The sequence below is a fragment of the Vombatus ursinus genome, unplaced genomic scaffold (genome assembly GCF_900497805.2).
Source record: "Vombatus ursinus unplaced genomic scaffold, bare-nosed wombat genome assembly UNPS02014248.1, whole genome shotgun sequence".
Taxonomy (NCBI): Eukaryota; Metazoa; Chordata; class Mammalia; order Diprotodontia; family Vombatidae; genus Vombatus; species Vombatus ursinus.
The window spans coordinates 107,213-121,492 of NW_020954026.1; the positions used below are offsets into that span (position 1 = coordinate 107,213).

Here is a 14,280-nt window from a genome sequence, read left to right on the forward strand (position 1 = left end):
CTGTCTATCCTGAAGTACTGTGGTGAGGATCACTGTATCCTTAGACATGAAAGATGTAGTCTGGTGTAGGGAAAAGATTATTTGACTCCAGAGAGAAGATATGGGTTTGGAATCCTTGCTCTGCCACTTTTTAGTAGGTACCAAATGACCATTTATAAAATTGAATTTAATAAAACAACCAATAACATGGATAAAAGTGTCAGGCTTATCACATTTTCAGATCATGTCAAAGAAAGTTAGCTAAGATTAGAGTATAGTATTTTTTTCATGCTTTGTAATCCACATTCATGATGGCATGTGAGGATTTAGACAGACAAAGCAGAAGGTACATGTTTGATATGTCCCAATAGAGTTACAGTTATCTGGAAGCAGTGATATATGATCACCAGGTCAGGCGCCAAATGTCCAGAGGGGATTATTTTTTGGAGGGGGCTAGAGAGGGTGGAAGAAATCAGAGTTAAGTGATTTGTCCAAAGTCACATGGCTAGTACATATCTGTGGATGGATTTTGGCTCAGGTCCTCCTGAGTCCAAGGACGATGCTCTATCCACTGGGCCACTTAACTGGTACTCCAGGGGGAAGTCTTGAGAGGGATAGAATGAGGGAATCACAGAATCTTAGAGTCAGACAGGTCATCAAATCTCATCCATGCCTGAAAAGAATTTTCTCTATAACATACCCAATAAATGGATAAACCCACCTGAAAAACTACAGTGAAGTAGTTTTCAAGGTAGGCTGTCAATTGTGAGGTGCTCCATTCGTTAAGAAAACTTTTCCTTACTTCAAGTCAAAATGTGACTCTGAATATTCCAGCCATTCCTCCCTGTTCTGCCTGCTAGGGCCCAGCAGAATGTGCCTAATCTCTCTTCCAGGAGGCACATCTTCAAATACATTGAAATTTTTATTTACTAATATAAACGTACTCATTACTTAATGATTGCTTATATGGAATCATTTGCAGTAAATCTCACCTGTGCATGCTCCTGGTACAAATATCCTTTCTATCATGTGACAACCAGGATTGAAGAAAATATTCAGGTGTTCTCTGAAAGGGGACAGCTAGGTGCTACAGTGGATTAAGCACTGGTCCTAGAGTCAGGAAGTTCTGAGTTTTAATGTAACCTCAGACATTTACTAGCCTTGTAACCCTGGGCAATTCACTTAGCTTATATCTGCCTTCGCTTCTCATCTGTGAAATGAGAACACACTGGAGAAGGAAAATATAAAATTCTTCAGCATTTTGGCCAAGAATCTCAAGAACAATGTCCATGGGATCACACAGAATTGGACTACCTGAATGACTAAACAAAAAGAAAACAAACAAAAAAACCAAAAAAAACTCTGAAAAGAGCAGAGGATAGCAGTACCATCACCTCCCTCTTTTGGGGAAAAAAAGATCTGTCAATATGGACATATGCATTAGCATTTTTGCTTCTAAGTATACCACTGAGTGGTATTGTACTGGTCGTCCACTAATACCCACTGTGCTTTTACAGATGACCCATGCCTTCTTTACACTGGCCTAGTCCCCATATGTTTGAACCCCTTCCTCCGCTCCCCCCAATTCAATTCACAAATGCAGAATGAGTGGTGTCAAAGGATGGGAAGAAACAACAAAGACCTACTACATACTGGGCCTCAGTTACTTCTGTGAAATCTGTGCTTGCTTTACACTTGAAGTCCAACTGTACCCATGTGAACGTCCCTCTCTCACAGCCAAGGCTTCAAGGCTCACATGGACCATGTGTAATCCTGGATAACAACATAAAAAATGATTGCTCTCTCTGTCTTTGCTAGCTTATTTCCCTTGAATGGACATTTTCCTGAAAAATCAACTTACACGCTGAGAGTACAGCTCGTTCCTAAGTTTCTTCCAATGAGGGCAAGGTGGGTCTCCAAAACTGATAAAATTCAAATAATTCAATATGAAAATATTAAATTTTAACCAGTCTTTATTTCATTCCACAGAGAAATCAAAAGATATAAAGGCAAAAAAAAAAAAACAAAAAAACTCACAAGAACCCTATATTTAGACACAGAAACGTAAAACACCAAAAGAATCAATTTGCTAGAATGAAATTGGTATTGAAGTTGGCATTAGAATGTTTCACAGACATTACAGTGAAATATATCTCTCCCACAGGATTAAACTCTTTCCAGACCCTCAGGACCATCCTGTGGTTTATATTCCTTCCTAAAGGTAGCCATACTGCAGCGGTATTCTGGAACCAGCTCTAAGTTGCTCACAGAGAGATAATTACATTTTGAGTCTGAGCACCTGGATTGTAGAAATCAGTAAAGACTACAAATCAGGACTTAATTTATTATTTGCTGATGAACTAGATTTCAGAAAATGTTTGATAAAATAATGACAGATTACATTTCAAATTGTTTCATATATATTTTTTTTTTTCAGGAGAATTGGTGCTTTAGTGTTTATCAAATTATCTCTGCTTTACGGGTTTCAGTTTGAGGAATGCCATTAACCTTGAAACTATATGTTCCAAGAAATTCGGTGCCTTTTTTCTTTTTTCTTTCTTCTTTCTTTAATATATTTATTTATTTATTCATTCATTTATTCATTGATTTATTGCTTTTTTTCTTAAGGTAATAAACTGTCAAAATTATGTAGCTGATATTCCTCTTTCTTGGAAATTCACTACAATTTCTGTCTTGCACTTAGATGTGTGTCTATGGGAACATCTAGGTGGTGCAGTGAATAGAGCACTTGGCTTGGAATCAAGAAAAGTCATCTTCGTGAGTTCAAATTGAGCCTCAGTCACTTACTAGCTGTGTGTCCCTGGGCAAGTCTCTAAACCCTGTTTGCCTCAATTTACTTATCTTTGAAATGAACTGGAGAAGGAAATGTGAAAACATTCCCATATCTTTGCCAAGAAAACCCCAAAATGAGGTCACAAAGAGTCAGACACAACAGAACAACAAGAAGAAGACAGTACACACATATTATTCATTCCACATAAAAATCTTCTAAGACAGGGAATACTCTCAAGGTCTTTAGACATGAGGCAAGTGAGATTGGGGCTTGCATCAGACTATACAACAGGAAAGTATCTGAGACAATGTAATCTCAGTTATCTCCTAAATCCAAATCTGTAACACATTCTACTAACAAATGTTGCCTTTAAAAAAAATTAGATTCCACTTCTCTGCGCAAAAGAAAAGTAGCCTGATTTGGGGTGTGGATCCCAGAGTGTGGAAGGTACAGATTGGATTTCCTCTCTAAGAAAAAAGATGATCCAGTTGAAGTCGTTGTCCTCTCACAACTTTCCTAAAAGCATTCTTGACATCTTTGTTCCTAAGACTAAAGAACAGAGGGTTCAACATGGGGATGACCATGGTGTAGAACACTGACACTATTTTGTCTGTGTCCATGGAATGGCTTGAGCTGGGCTGGAAGTACATGAAGATGATGGTTCCATAAAATATGGAAACTGTTGTAAAATGGGAAGCACAAGTGGAGAAGGCTTTCTGGCGGCCTTCAGCAGAATGGATCTTCAGGATAGTGATAAAGATTAACAAATAAGAAATAAAGATGACAAGAAATGGGAAAAAAGACATTGAGCGATCCTAATATGAAGAATTCTGACTCAGTGATGTGAATATCAGAGCAAGAGAGAACTAGGAGAGGGGGAATATCACAGAAAAAGTGATGGACTATGTTGGACCTACAGAAGGAAAGGTTAAACGTGTTTCCTGTGACTGTGGAGGAGGACAGAAAGTCAGATATTTAAGCACCACTGGCCAGATATGCACAAACAGTTGATGTCATGGTGGTGGTGTAATGCAGAGGTTTGCAGATAGCTGCATGGTGATCATAGGTCATAGAGGCTAGGAGAAAACTTTCAGTAACGGCAAAGGCCCCAACAAAAAACAACTGTGTAGCACATCCATTGTATGAGATAACCTTGTCCCCCGTAATGAGTCCAGCCATCACCTTGGGAGTAATAGCTGAGGAGTAGACAAATTCCTGCAGAAAGAGGTTACTGAGGAAAAAGTACATGGGAGTGTGGAGGCAGGAATCCAAGGAGATCAGAACGATTATCCCCAGATTCCCTACCAGAGTGATGAGGTAGATGAGAGTGAATATTATGAAGAGAGGAACCTGAAGCTCTGGGACATATGTTAATCCTGTAAGGATGAACACATTCACTTCAGATCTGTTCCCCATGAATGTCATTTGAGAATGATGTCAATCACCTGCAACAAAAGAAGAATCATCAGAAAAAACCACTGTGCATGATGAAAATGACTCCAAGACAGAAAACATAGTCAGGGACCCATCTTATGTGAGAGCTAGAAATAAGCAATTAAGGGAAAAGAACATCTAGATGTCATAACAGTTACTCTACATGCTCAAAATACACTCATCCATTTTCTGAGAGACAGAGTGACAGAGACAGAGAGAGACAGAGAGATAGAGAGACAGAGAGACAGAGAGACAAAGAGAGTCGACTCATCTATAAATCTCACTTTGTTTAACCTACTGTAAATTTAGCAATACCCAAAGTGGCATTTCCCACTTCAGGAGAGGGAAGTGCCTTATTCTCTGGCAAAAATCAGTATAAGAGGGGGGATTACTGTTGGTCAGAGTTGGAGAACTAGATCTTTGTTGATGAATATGCTTCACTCTGATAAAGAAGAGAGAAAAGAGGAAGAAAAGAGTATAGGGAGAAATCAAATGAGAAAAAAGTTGAAATACTGTAACAAATGAGGAGAGGATCAAAGAAAATTGGCCAACAGTTCACTAGGATCCTGCTTAGTCCTGGAATCATTGTGGCTTAGAGGTTGAAGTAATGAACTGAAGTCACCAGTTTCTGAGTAGGAACAGATGCCAATATACAGCAATTTCTTAGTTGTGTGGAATCATCTGTGCAAAAGATCACTGGTGAATCACTTCACAACAGATGTATGATTTCTAACTTTGATTCCATCCCACAGCCTGCCTCTTTTTCAGTTCTCCACCACTGCCACTGTGGAAATGGAAGGTGATAATCACAAACAGGGATATCTGGCCTTTCATTCACTGTGTGGTTTTTTAAAATTACTAATTTTTGGTTAGTATATTTCAAGATTGAGCTAAAATCTCATCTACAGAAAGTCTTTCTTGATCCATTGATCTCAATATTGGTTTTTTCCCTCTTTTCATTTTCTGTAACACATCCTGGCTGTCCTGGCTATATATCCTATTTGTAAACTGATATTTGCACATTATTTGCATGGTGTTTATGCAATCCTTGATGGCAGTGACTGTATATTAGCTTTTTTTTTTCATTTTCAGTGCTTAACACAGTGCTGGACACATGGTAGACCCTTAATAAATGTCTATTGACTCACCAATTGGCCAGTGGTGACCTTCAATGTCTGAACAAAGCTAAGTTGGCCTTTAATCATCAGAGAACTATGTAGGCCATGACCAGGCACCACTTTAAGCTTTTACAGTTTGGGAGGACCTGCCATAATTGCACATCACTCAGTCTTAGAGTACTTTGTTTCATATCTCCCACCTTGAGTTACTACAAGTTTTCACAGAAGTTATAGACTGCCACATGTCATCTATAACAATTTGTATATATGCATATATATACTATATTTGTATATATGTGTATATGTAGATATTTACTTTATTATATGTATGTACGTATGTACACACAGACACACAGACACACATACACACACACACACACACACACACACACACATATATGTAAACAGAAGCAGAGAATTCCAATCAATATATTTCCTGTCAGCTGTCATCTATTTTAACTCGCATGTGACCAGGATTCACCTCTACAAATGCTGCCATAAGACATGAAAGAGTGGAAGAGGAGAAGAACTGGTTAAACAGGAAGAATGAAAGATAAGAGCTACATAGCTCTAGTAGCACATTGAGGGTCCCAAGGAATTATGCTCACACCCATGGTGAACAAATGCATGAAAACAAATCTGGCTGCTAATTTAGATGAGGGATAGGACTCACAACAGGAATTTGGTTCTGGAAAGGTTTTCCTCTTATTTTAATGATACAGGATAAGTTACAGCATGCCATTGTGAAGTTTTTAAACTGAGAAAATATACTGATATAAAGAAATCCAAGAACCACAGTGAGAAAACTTGGTGGAAAGTTTTTATACTGTTATTAGTATACTCCTGATGGGAGTCTTCAATTATCTGAGTATCTGTCAGAATCTTCTCTCTTATTCTGTCTTTTTGTATCTCAATGGCTTTTTCTGTCTGTCTGTCTGTCTCTTAGTATCTCTGCATCTCTTCATATTTGTCTCTGTCTCTCCATGTCTGTTTCCTTTTTTTCTTTGTCTGCCTACTTTCCCATGTATCTCTTTCTATTGTCATCTCTCTCTGTCTCTCTCTCTGTCTCTCTCTCTCTTTCTCTCTCCCTCTCTCTCTGTCTGTCTCTCTCTGTGCTTCTATCTTTCTTTCTCTATTCACTCAAAGAACAGTTATTAATTTCTTGATGAAAATGATGTTTTAACACAGCAAAATCACAAAATGAAGGGACAAATATGAGAAAATTCCAACCTGTATATTGATTCTTATAAAGCATGAAAAATTTTTAAGTTGGACCGAAGAAAACCTGGGAATATTACAAAAGTAGGGGGAAAGTAATTAAATCATTATAAAGTTTAAGATAGACAAAGAAAGGAAAACTAGCAACTGTCAGAAATCCACATTATGCTCAGGGAGAATCAATACCAAGCATTTCAGAGGAAGAAAAAAGCAGGATCCTATTGATCAATTCTACAGGGAGTTCAAACTAGAAGGGATAGAAAGATCTCAAGAGTGAAATTTTCAAGATACAAAAAGACAAATTAACAGTTAGGCAGACTTACATATGAAAAATAAATTTGCAGAAATGAAAAAAAAAAGTGGAGCTAACTAAGGATGAATGCAAAAGCAGATCCTATTTTATAATTATAGAGTCAGAGAAGTGCCAGGACTTAGTTTGAACCAAGGGAATTCCAGACTAACTACTTTTGTAGGTAAAGACTACAAAAATTGAGTACTTTTATTGTAAACCTGGGCTTTTCATTAAACAAATGATAATCAAATCAGGAACTAGACTGATTCTCAAGACTGATGAGACAAGTACAATGAATGCCAAGCAGACAGAGCTGCTCAGTTTGTATTTTGTTTCTATTTTCTCTGACAAAGAGAATGATCTTTGAATTGAGAGAAACAGAAAAACTAAGAGCTGATAACAAGAAAAATGAGAACTAGAACCTATAGTAATGGAAATAAGGAAGAAGCATTTATATACCATCTATTATGTGCCAGACATTGTGCTACACTTCATAAATATTATATTATTTGATTCTCACAACAACCCTGTGAAGAAGGTGCTGTTATTATCAGGTAAACAGGGGTTGAATAGTTTGCCTGAGGCCTTCAGTGTCTGTGACTTCATTTGAACTCAGGACTTCTTGAAATCAGTCCCAATGTTTTATCCACTCTACCAGAGTTGCTTCTTTAAAATTTGTAGAGTATTTAAATACATTGAATGATTTGGTCCCCACTACAACTTTGTGACTTACATGGAAAACAAGAGAAATAATCTATCTTGAACAATATCCAGACATACAGAGGTTTGTCTCTAGTCTACATATCACACATACACACACACACACACGCACACGTTAGAGGAGTGGAGAAAGAGACAGAAAAGGTTTATTTCTCATCTTATGGAAACATTTGACTCCTATATCTTGTTACTGTCACTGTGACCATGGACAAGTCACCTCACCTCAGAGCTCAACTTAACTCATAAGTCAAAAAAGATAAAAGTAATGACACCTACATCATAGGGTCCGAGTACAGAAGGAGATGATTCTGTAAAATGCTTTGAAAAGCTAAAAGCTCTATAAAAGAGTTATCTACAGGTTTTTAATTAATACTATTGCTACTGTTTGCATTGTCTTTCCCAAATCCCTGAAGATCTTTTACTCTGAAATTATCATGGACCTCAGTTTGCTCATTGATAACGAAAAGATGTTGGACTAGATAATCTCTGAGATCCTTTAAATCTCTGAATCAGTGATCCTATGATAACTTTAACCTGAATTAATTTTAAACATATCCATTTGTCTTCATAATATTGCTGTGAGTGAATTTTTATTCTAATTTGGTTAATGTGAGACTGACAGGTAAAGAGAGCAAATGAACAGAACTTTATCCCATAGACTTTTAGAGGAGTAGAAAAAAATCTATTTTTACACCTAACTACAATTAAAGATTCTCCTTTAATGTGATAGAAAAAAATATGAAAAGGAATACACACAACCCACTTAGAGTCAAGATTTATAGTAATGTCTATCTCATACATGGCATGTGTGACGTTTTTTAATCCATACTATTGAAACATATATATACGTATGTGTGTGTGTATGTGTGTGTATACATATGCATACATTTGTGTGTGTATGTGTTTATATATATATATATATATATATATATATATAGGACACACACACACATATATATATATCCACATATGTATATATATATGTGTCCTAGCAAATATATATATATATATATATATAGTCTAGGAAAATCCTTTTCACTCATGTACTCAAGGTTGGATCCTCTTGAGTTCTCACGTGTTGAGAGGGTCCTTTTTGGTTGCCAAGGCTGACAAGATACTTTGTTTTCTACTCAGAAACTCCCAAGTGTTGGAGAATAGCACTCTCTTGGAATGATAATTGATTAGAAGTCTGAAGACTTGGGCTCTAATATTACTTGGATATTCTCTGATTTCTTCTGTGATTTCATAGAAGTTAATCAATGCTTCTGTCCCTCTGCTCATTTAATAAATAAGAACATTTCTTTGGGTATGGAGGTCACACAGTGATTGTGAGAAAAGGGTTTGCCAAAAATTAAATGCTATAGACATGAGATTTGCCATGAAAGGCAAAGTTTGTTGGGCGTTTACATGACAGTGGATGAGCAGGTGCTCTGAGAAACGCAAAGACATAGAGAAAAGAGAATAAAGGGGCTACTTAAATATAGAGTTCTTGTGTGGCAATGTGGTGTAGTAGAAAGAGCTTTGATCTTTGAGTCACGAAGATGTGGATTTAAATCCCACGCAGACCCTTACTAATTGTATATGTATGGAGAAATCACTTAAGTCAATTAGTCTAAGGTTACTTATCTGTAAAAGGGGGAAGGACATACCAATAATGGCATTTATTTCAAAGAGTTTTTGGGAGATTCTAATGAGAAAATCAATATAAAGTTCTTTCCAAAAGTTGTATAATGTGAGCTATTACCATTCAGGGCAAGGACTCTATCCTATCTAAATTTTCTTATCAAACACCTCCCTAAAGTATTTAATGAAGTGCCTTGTAGACAGTATACTCTTAATCAACATTATTTAATTAAGTGTTTGGACTACACAATCACCTGTCCCTCTAATGACTACTTCAGTTACTGAAGAATGACAAGCTTGAAAAGGTGCAAGTAGTGGATATTAACATGTGTTTATAGAGCCCTTGGATATTGGAGCACAATTTCCATCCACAATCTCATTAAAGCCCTAAGACAGCCCTATGAAATAAGTACCGCAAGTGTAGTTTTGCCCAGTTTACAGATAAAGAAATACAGATCAAGTGACTTACCCATGGAGAAAGTGAGTCACTGTGTGAGATACAGAAGGTTTTTATGCAGGTCTTCCTACCACCATCTCCAGAAATGCTTCCACTGTACCATTTTGGTGTCTATACTTCCCTGAAGTCTTGGGATTGGATATCCTAGAAGCTAGCTGGCTTGATATGGAGAAAGGTGGCCAAGACCCCAAGAAGAAAGTTAGCCAAGAACTTTATATTTAAGGTTTAGCCTTCAAGTCCCAAGACTAGGAGACATGTGATGGTATTGGAGAAACTCTTCACTAGTCACTCAGGCAAACAATTCAATTTCCTAGTGGCATAGAGGTCACTCCTGACCATCGCTGTGGCATGGATTGTGGTAGAGTTAGTGTTGCCCACTCCTACTCTCCAATCAGTTCAGCCTTAGGAAACTGAAAGAAACTACATCAGTGAGTGAATGAATCAGGGAAAGTGACCCACCAGCTCATTCCCAATCACTAAGCCCAATACTGGAATGTTTCAGTGTCAGTAGCTGAAGTCAGGGATGAGGAAGGTACTTTATGTGGACCTGGGAGCCCTGCCATTCTTGGGAGATGGTGCCACCTTGGAGATACCTGGCAGCACAGCTGCCAATTCATGAACAAAACAAACCATTAAACTCTGCTCTGACCATAGGGGAAAACATTTTCTCATGGGTTCTTTGTCATTCTTAGCTTGCTGTTAGCAAAAGGAGGTAGAAAGGGACCTGGATAAGGCCATTGACAACAGCTGGCTTCGAGTCCTGCTTCTATCATGTCTTAGCTAGGTGACATTGGCCAAATCACTGAACATCTTCAAGCCTCAATTTATTCTTCTTTGAAGTCGGTGTAATAATCTCAAACCTGAATATGATCAATAGGTTTTGCTAATGGTCAAATGTGATACTGAACATGAAAGAGATGTGGGTTATCGAAAAGATATCCACAAAATAAAGTAGTGAAAAAAATCACTGAACTTGGTGTTAGAAGATCTAGGATGTATTTGGAGGTCACTGTGAAAGATTAGGCAAGTCACTGATCCCAGATGAACATTAATTTCCTCATTTGTAACATGCAAATATGCATATTTACATGATTGAATTCTCATGACCATTGTCAGTAATTTATAAATTACAAATAATGGTTTTATGCTGATTATTATTGCTATACTTTTTAACAATATGCTCAGAGCTCCTAATTTACCTATTATCCCAAATTCTATGTCATCCTAGATTCTAATTCAATAGTAACTAGGGGAATGCTGTGGTAATAATTTCTCAAGTTTTAAGTAGAGCCCTTGACAGGCTCCCTCCTGCTATTCTTGAGTACAAGATGCAAAACAGACAGTGAAGAGCCCAGAGTGGCAGATTCAGAATTTTTTGAAGACTTACATTCAAGAAAGATGCAATGATCATCATCAACTTGGAAGGTGGTCTCTCCTAAGCCCCTGCCTGCTGAATGTCCCCCATAATGCAAAATCAACTTTTATTTGCCATCTAAATATTTTATGTGTTCTTCCATGTATATATATTTTCTCCAAATAAAATTGGGTTTTTCATTGACAGACACTACATTCTTTTTATCTTGGTACAACCAGAACCTAACCTAGGCCTTAATTACTATAGTGCCTAGTAAATTATTGTGGAATTTAATTGATTTCTTGCTTACCTGGACAAATACATATTGGCATCCTTATCAGATTCCCAGATGGAAAAAATCCAGGAGGGACAACTATCACAATGGGTGATATATTCAAGACTCAAAAATATCTCAGCAGGCCAGAATTTCAAGTTAAATCTAATAAGTTGAAAATTTGAAAGGAAACATGAAAAATTTTACACATATTTTACTTGCTCTCCAATGTGTTCCCTCCCAGAAACTGAATCTTACGTTTACCCCACACAACCAGGTCTCTCAGAGGTCATCAAATCTAATCCCCGTGCCTGAAAAGTATATTCTCTACAGCACACCCAATAATTGAAAAACCCACCTGAAGACCTACAGTGATGGATTATTCAAGGTAGGTTGCCAGTTGTGAAGTGCTCCATTCATTAAGAAAACTTTTCTTACTTCAAGTCAAAATATGCCTCTGAACATTCCAGCCATTCCTCCCTGTTTTGTCTGCTAGGGACCAGCAGAATGTGCCTAATCCCTCTTCCAGGAGATATATATTCAAATAACTCACCCGTCCACATTGAAATTTTCATTCACTAAGATAAATATAATCATTCCTTAATTGTTTCTTATATCATTTCCAGTAAATCTCACCTTTGCATCCTCCTGGTGTCAATGTCCTTTGTATGATATGAGAACAAGGAGTGAAGAAAATATTAGTTGTCCTCTGAAAGAGGACAGCTATGTGCTACAGTGGATTAAGCACTGGGCCTGGAGTCAAGAAGATCTGAGTTCCAATCCAGCCTCAGACATTTACTAGCCTTCTAACCCTGGAAAATTCACTTAGCCTCTATTTGCCTTAGCTTCTCATCTGTAAAATGGGAACACACTGGAGAAGGAAATGGTAAACCATGTCAGCGTCTTTTCCAAGAAAATCTCAAGAACAATGTCTGTGGGGTCACAAAGAATTTGACACACTGAATGACTGAACAAAAAAATACTCTGATAACAGCAGAGGATAGCAGTACCATCACTTCGCTCTTTTGGGACAAATGGTTTGTCAACGTGGTCATATGTGATACTAGCATTTTTGCTTCTATATATATTACTGACTGATATTATAGTGGTAGCCTACTAATACCCACAGTACTTTTACAGATGAAACATGCCTTCCTTAAAGTGACCTAGTGGCAATTGATTTGAGCCCCACCTCCCCAATTTAATTCACAAATGGAGAATAGGTAGTGTCAAAGTGTGGGAAGAAACACCAAAGACCTAGTACAGTCAGACCTCAGTTACTTCGTCTGTGAAATCTATGCTTGCTTTCCACTTGAAGTGCAGCTGTAACCCCTTTCAAAGTCCCTCACTCCCCAGTGAGATTTCTGGGCTCACATGGACCATGTGTAGTCCTGGATAGTGATGTACAGAAATGATTGCTCTCTCTATTGTTGGCTTATTACCCCTAAATAGTGTTCCTGAAAAGTCAACTTACATGCTGAGAGTATAGATTGTACCTAAGTGTCTTCCAATGTGGTCAAGATGGGTCTCCAGATCTCATAAAATAATTCAAGTTATTAAATCCTGGCCAGCCTTTATTTCATCCCACAGAAAAATCAAAAGATTTTAAAAACAATGCAACAACTTCATGGAAACCCATATTCAGAGTAATATATAAAGCATCAAAAGAACCGATTAGCTAGAATGGAAAAGATATTACACTGATGTTGCAATGAAATATGTCTCTCCCATAAGATCATAGTTCTTTCCAGGCCCTTAGAACCATCCTGTGGTGTATATTCGTTCCTAAACATTCTCACACTGCAGTTGTGTTCTGGAGCCAGCTCCAAGTGACTCACAAAGACATAATTACAGTTTGAGCTCGAGCTCCTGGATTGTAGAAAGCAGAAAATGCTACAAATCAGGACTTAATTTATTGTTTTATTGATGATCTAGATTTTAGAAAGTGATGGAGAAAATAACAGATTAAATTTCAAAGTGTGTCACATATATATATATATATATATATTTTTTTTCTAGAGAGTTGGTTTTAAGCATTTACCAACTTATTTCTGCTTTAGGGGCTGCTGTATAAGTAGCGCCATTAACATCAAAGCTATATCTTACAATCAGCTCAGTTATTTTGGTCTTGAAGTGATAAACTGTTCAAAAATCATGTAGCTAATCTTCCTCTTTCTAGGAAAATCACTACAATTATTGTCTTACACTTAGAGGTGTGTATGTACCTGAGGGCATTAAGATGGGGCAGTGGTTAGAGCACTGGGCTTGGAATCAAGAGAAGTCATCTTTGTGAGTTAGTAACTTACTACCTGTTAGCCTGGGCAAGTCTGTTTGTCTCTCTCTCTCTCCCTCTCTCTTTACTTTTTTGGTTAGGCAATGGGGTTAAGTGACTTGCCCAGGTTCACACGGCTAGTAAGTGTTATGTGTCTGAGTCCGAATTTGAACTCAGGTCCTCCTGAATCCAGGGCCAGTGCTCTATCCACTGTGCCACCTACCTGCCCCTTGGGCAAGTCTCAACCCTGTTTGCCTCACTTCCTCATCTGTGAAATGAGCTGGGATGGAAATGGGAAAACACTCCAGTGCTTTTGCCAAGAAAACCCCAAAATGGGGTCATGAACAGTCAGACACAACTGAATAACAAAAAGAAGACAATACACACATATTATTCATCCCATATAATGATCTTCTAAGATAGGGGATACTATTGAGGCCCTTTAAACATGAGGAAATTGATCTTGAGACTTTCCTAGGGCTATGACTGTGTCTAAGAAAATATAAACTCAGGTCTCTCTTAACTCCAAATCTATGACATTTTTCTATTACATAGTATTGTCTTTTAAAAAGTTTGGATTCTGCAGGAAGTAAGCTCGTCCCAAGATGGAAGTGGCCAGGCTGGGCCCTAGACATCTGTCTGTGCAGCTGTCTGTGGTAGTGCCTTGGCCAGTGGCAGAGTCAGCTAGCTCCTGATGCTGAGAGAGCTGACCCTAGCAGCTCCAACAGAAGCAGCGCTAAGTGGC

General features: G+C 37.8%; 1 pseudogene; it reads right to left on the bottom strand.

Moving 5' to 3' along the window:
• Window positions 1-3,240: 3,240 nt before the first annotated feature.
• On the bottom strand, window positions 3,241-4,189 carry LOC114042048 (annotated as a pseudogene).
• Between the last annotated feature and the right edge of the window lie 10,091 nt (window positions 4,190-14,280).